At 38.5% G+C, this 6,000-nt stretch overlaps 1 protein-coding gene across 1 annotated transcript in view; it reads right to left on the bottom strand.

Moving 5' to 3' along the window:
* Positions 1–798: 798 nt before the first annotated feature.
* LOC147378292 (uncharacterized) overlaps positions 799–6,000 on the bottom strand; it is a 720,625-nt gene continuing 715,423 nt past the window's right edge. Inside the window, exon 9 of the mRNA XM_086351929.1 lies at positions 799–1,132. The gene's annotated coding sequence lies outside the window, so the exon portion shown is untranslated. The remainder of the gene's footprint in view (positions 1,133–6,000) is intronic.

Raw genomic sequence — 6,000 nt, 5'->3', positions numbered from 1 at the left:
TTGCCATTCCCTTCTCCATGGCATCTTCCTGACCCAGGAATCAAACCCAGGTCTCCTGCATTGGAGGCTGAGTCACTAGGGAAGCCCTCTACTTTGACAATGGAGGGACAGATTTATGAAGCATCAAGATTTCTAATTGGTAGTTTGATTTGAGTGTTTGTTTGTGCCTGTGTTTGTTTACATACTTATGTACTATTTCTACATTCATCCATCCACTTCTTTATAGACAGAACATTAGACAAAAATCCACTTTAATGAGAAACATAGGCAAATTCTTGTTTAACATAAAAGCCACTTCAACTATTAATTATGATTAGAGAAAAGCCCTATTGTTACAGATTATCATTTAACTTCCAAAAGCTAGAAGCAGTGACAGCACAAAATTTTACAAAGCTTTATGTAACAAATTTGTGTAAATAAAGATTGTCCAACCTGATCTTTGATGGAACTTAGATTATTAATCAAATATACATAACCCATTTCATTTGTTAAGGTCTTGATTTTCTATATTATTTTGGCTTTGTCCTAACAAATACACTTGGCCATAATGAAAATAAACCTGCTGAAGTCTCTGAGGTCTGAGACAAGCTATAACACATTTCTTCACTGCGGGGTGGGCTCCTGGGATGCCTACTGAGAAAATGCCTGCCCACTGAGCATGCCCAGACTATTAAAATGAATTGACATGTTAATGCTGACAGGAAAAGAGCACAAGAGAGCTTGCTAAATTACTGCTCAGTCAGGCACTAGGAATTCCTGAGTGGCTAACTCCTGAGCAAAACCCACAGCAAGCACAACAACAACAACAAAACTTTATTGTCAAATGCACCAAAACAAACACACACTAACAGGGTTGTCATGTTAGCAATCCACCTGCCCATAAATCATATGGATTTTAATCATACCTGCCACCTTAGCCGCTTATCCCCAGAGAAATTGTTTTCTTTTGCTCCCTCCTTCATTCGCTTTCAATTATCTGGAAGCTGGTTCGCGTGTTTATTTATTTATCTAAAGTTCACATACTGTATGCATGCACAAATTTTCTCCAGGGGTCTGGACCAGGCAGATCATAGGAGGATGCAGTGGAGCATAGCAGCTAACAGCTCAGATGAATGTACTCAGTCTCAAAAACCTGCTTTGGACCATGATGACAAGGAAAGGGGAGGACAGAAAGTAATTAGTATGTGTACAATGATTGATTATGGCTTAATATTCAGACATTTCACCTCCAGACCACTATACTTAGACTTAAAGAATGATGAAACAGGAAGTCCTCATGGTTTTTGATAAGTGAGGAAGAAAAAATTCTGTTTTTCCACATTTAAGTTATTACTTTGACTTCTGTGGGCATGGCATAAAGTTTATTCACTTTAAACATATATGTTTATTCACTGCATCAAGGAATTGTTTAAAATCTCAAACATTAAGATGAGCATAAATAAGTGACTTCTAGCCTTGGGCAGGCAAAGAAGAGATGAAAGGAAGCTACACATTTCAGATGAAATTATCCAGTCTCACCATTGTGTTGTCTCACTCCCATGAACAACTTCAGAAAATAATATCAATTTGGCTACTCAAGGAATAAGTAGTGACCTTTTCTCAGCAAAAGAAGTGAAAGAGGAGCATAGCTGCATTGTAGAGTTCATATCCTTTAGACAGAAAATTCATTTTCATTAGAAAAATTGGTCAAAAAATAGATATGTTAGATATGGCAAATTCAAAAGAAAGAAAACTTTCACTTTATTGTATCTGATTCAAGGGTGCTTGAATCACACACACTGTGCTGTGTGTATGTGTATGTGTAAGTCATGATGGCTTTTTATGCACATTCTGATCTATACTTGCCAAGCTGTGTATTAGCTCCATCTCTAGATAGAATCTGTTTAGAACACCCATAGAAATTAAAAGGATCACATGGAGTTTGACATTTTGCAAAATGAAAGAATAATGGATGTATTATATTGTGTGTTTTTTCCTTTTAATAAAAATGTCTAACTGACCCTTGGGAAGCTTGGCTGGAAGTTTAGAAGTCTGATTCATTTTTCTTCCTCTTTATGCTCAAAAATACGAGAATGTAATTTCTTCAGCTTCATATTTTCTTTGATATTTCAGTAAGTTTGAGATTTCTTTCTTGTTCATAAATCATGAACTAAATAATCGAAGTGTACCCTAAAATACTTTGGTGTCTTTTGACTTTGCATCTTATATTCAAATGCCCAAACAAATCTCCCTGCTCTATTAACTTTTATGTTTGTCTTCTTATAACTGTGGCCAAGGACATGCCACAGAACTTAAGAAGTATTTGACCTTTAACCTCAGATGTGAAATAATAAATAATCCATCTCATATTGGATATAAAATTCTAGTCCCCCAAAGTGCCAGGTTATTTATATATAAATTTACATATTCATATTCACTTAAGTGAATATTTTTGGGTGGAAAATAAACCGTCCAAGTTACATTTCATATTTTGCCATTACACATCTGTACCTTACAGATTGTGACCATAGGTTTATATTTTTTATAATCTCCCCTAAAAATGATATTCATTAATCTATTCATCAATTACTAATTAAGCATCTAACATGTGTCAGGTGCCAGATCACAGTGTCTTAGGTAAAATAGCCCTTAATTGTTACATAGATTTAATTTAGACTGATCAATCTATATGTACTTATCTATTTGTATATCTATTCATCTCATTTCAAAAACATCAATTTTAAATTCCAAAATTAAACTGAACATGCTTTACATGAATTAAAGTAACCAAAATCCATCAATAACTTTTTATGTACCAATTAAAAAAAATGACCAACAAGATTTTGATTAGTCAAGTCTGTAGTGCTCTATCTGTATCACACGGATGAGAAGAAAAGGGAGTCCAGGCAAAAGCAGAGCATCACAGAATTCCAAGAAATTCTCTGAAAGGCTGAGAAGGAAGAGTCAGGGGGATTGAAGGAGCTAGGGAAAATGTGAAATGGGAAGAGAGTATTTCAAGAAAGAGAATCCAATGCTATCAAAATACCAAACAACATAAGGACAGAAAAGGGTTTAGTAAGAAGATGTCATTGTTGATCTTGCAGGGGTGGTGGAATCAAAGTCAGATTATAGTGGCTTTAGAAACAAACAATATCAGGAAGAAACAACTAGTACAGAAGATTATTTTAAAGAGTTTTTAAGTGAGGGAGAGGGCAGAGGGATAAGACCATAGCTAGAGCAGGATGATTTCAGGGACTCCACACTGGAACTATTTGTACATTGTCTGTGTATGGACCCCCTGGAGTTGTGCAGTACACAAACATTGCAGCCTCCACAGTGGCACTGGGGTTATTTATTTGGTCTTCGTTTTTAAAGTGAGAGGGTTGGGGGCCTGCTGAGTTGTTCATGAAAAGTGACTAATAGTAAAGAACAGGTTAGAGACACTAGGGAAAGCGAGGGAGATTCAAAACAAGTGCAATGGGAAACTTCCCCAGTGGTCCAGTGGCTAAGACTCCACTCCTAATTCGGGGAGCCCGGGCTTGATCCCTGGTTGGGGAACTAGAACCTACATGCCGCAACCAAGAGTTCCAACGCCACAACTAAAGATTCCACATGCCTCAACTAAGACCCAGTGCAGACAAAACAAACAAACAAACAAAAACCAAACGCAACGGGGGAATGGGCCACAGTGGTATATGGCTTTTTATTTAGACAAATGTGAATTCAGGTCAGCTTATAGTTATCACTTGGAATTCTGCCGTGGATATACACACTACCAGACTACACAAACCAGCCCTCAAGCACCTGATCAAGGCATCTATAAATGTGATTTTTATAAATTTGATCTTTTTACACCACTAACATGTGACTTTATTCACTTGAATTAGGGGAAAAAAATATATATATATATATGTTTTTTCACTGTAGTAATCATAGCTCCTAGAGTACTGCCTATGGCAGGTATTCGGTTAATACTTATGGATTTTATAGGCATTTTTGTAATATTGGTATTTTTAAATGTATGTTATTTTCTTGAAGAAAATACTATTGTTTGTCTAAAAGATCAACAATTCACCTTTTATCCCAGATTGGCAGATGTCAATTTTGTTTAAATTTGCCAACCAGCTCTTCCCCCGCAATTCAGGAGACTCGTGATGATCTTAACATAGGTTGTGCTTGTCCTATCATTCTGCTTGCCAGGGAGCTCTTGTGTGGTGGGCACGTGACCCTAGACTGGGCATGTGACCCAGGATTGGCCAAGGAGGTATGCAGAGAGATGGTTCTATGGGATTCCAGAAAATGTTTCTTTGTTGAGAAAATAAACTTAGAGAAGAAGTAGTTCCTTATCTTCTGCTTACCTGGAACTAGGGTACCCATCTTATAAGCTTAAAAAAAAAAAAAAAAGTCCCACTTGCTGATCTTGCTAGAGAAGATAGATTCAGGTCACTGAAAAAGTGAATCCTGACTTTTTAAAACCATTCCACTGTGTTCCACTACCACCCCACTAAATGCCAGGGCCCAATAGAAATGGCAGCCATAATCCTTAATTTCAAAATTTTGCAATCTCTTTGTTTTGAAGATACCATGCCCTCACAGGGACCCCTCTGGTGGCTCAGATGGTAAAGCATCTGCCTGCAATGTGGGAGACCCGGGTTTGATCCCTGGGTCAGGAAGATCCCCTGGAGAAGGAAATGGCAACCCACTCCAGTACTCTTGCCTGGAAAATTCCATGGACTGAGGAGCCTGGTAGGCTATAGTCCATGGGGTTGCAAAGAGTCAGACACGACTCAGCCACTTCACTTTCTTTCTTTCGCTTTTGTCCTCATAGGAGTGAGAGGACACAAAAGAGATTAACAACAAGTGTTTCTTATCTGCAAGCTTGCCTGGGGACAGGTTCACTTACAAGATGATTCAGGCTGTTAACAGATTTTTCAGCAACATGATTCTTATATAATGTAATACAGATTTGGGAGGGACACCCCCTCCTCATGTATAGTAGTGCCTGCTGAGTCACTTAGTTGCGTCTGCTCTTTGTGACCCCATGGATCGTACCCCACCAGGTTACTCTGTCCATGGGATTTCCCAGGCAAGAATACTGGAGTGGGTTGCCATTTCCTTCTTCAGGGGATCTTCCTGAATCAGGGATTGAACCCCATCCTCACCTTCTACACACACTACGGTTAGAGGTAAGGTAGACAGAGGTTCCTTCCACAATCTAGAGGAAACCATTATACAGGGGCTTGAAAGTAGGGCTCTTTAGGATCATCTTAGCTTCTGTCTACCAAAAGCCACCATTCAGCCAGCAATGATTCATGTCCTTCCAACATGCAGAATAAAGTCATCCCTCCTAAAGTCCTCAAGAGTCTCATTCCATTATAGCACAAGATCAAAATCTTATCATGTAAACCAGGTCTAGGAAAGTATAAGTATTCCAAGTGGAATTTGCTAAGAACAGCTAACTCTTGAGGCATTCTCTCCACCCGTAACCTTGTAAAACTAAAAATGCAAGTTGTCTGCCTTTAACAAACTCATTATAAAATAGTGAGGCAGACAAAATGACATTTATAGACAGTCAAGTTCAAAAGGGGGAGGGGGGTCAAGATAAAAAGGAGTCACTGTTCAGCCAGGCAAATGTTGGGTTTCTTGATTAGATTTCAAGGACTGAGAATAATTCTTTGTGGCTCTAGGCTCCATCCCCTTGTTGTTGCTTCAGTTTTTTGATCACTCTTCCTCTTTCATGAAAGGTAGCATAGGTTTACAGCTGAGAAACTGTAACAGGACTTCCAACCAGTAGAATCTGGGGGTTTGGACTGTCTCCTTTCATATTATACTCACTGTCCTTTTTAATCCATCTGGTAGTAACTTCCTCATTGAAACCACTAACTCAAGTATTTTCTGGGTCTCCTGTGAGTTTTAATGGGTTCATGTCATAAGACAAAGACCAGGTTCACAGAGCTTTTTGTGATAATCCTTCCCTACCTTGGTGTCCTGCTAAAATGGCTAAAGGACACCACACTTAGT

This window comes from Bos grunniens, chromosome 2, assembly GCF_055505025.1.
Source record: "Bos grunniens cultivar Pamir isolate PY7600 chromosome 2, Bosgru_T2T1.0, whole genome shotgun sequence".
Taxonomy (NCBI): Eukaryota; Metazoa; Chordata; class Mammalia; order Artiodactyla; family Bovidae; genus Bos; species Bos grunniens.
Note: the sequence above shows the minus strand (reverse complement) of the source record. Positions and strands in the feature narration are given on the sequence as shown.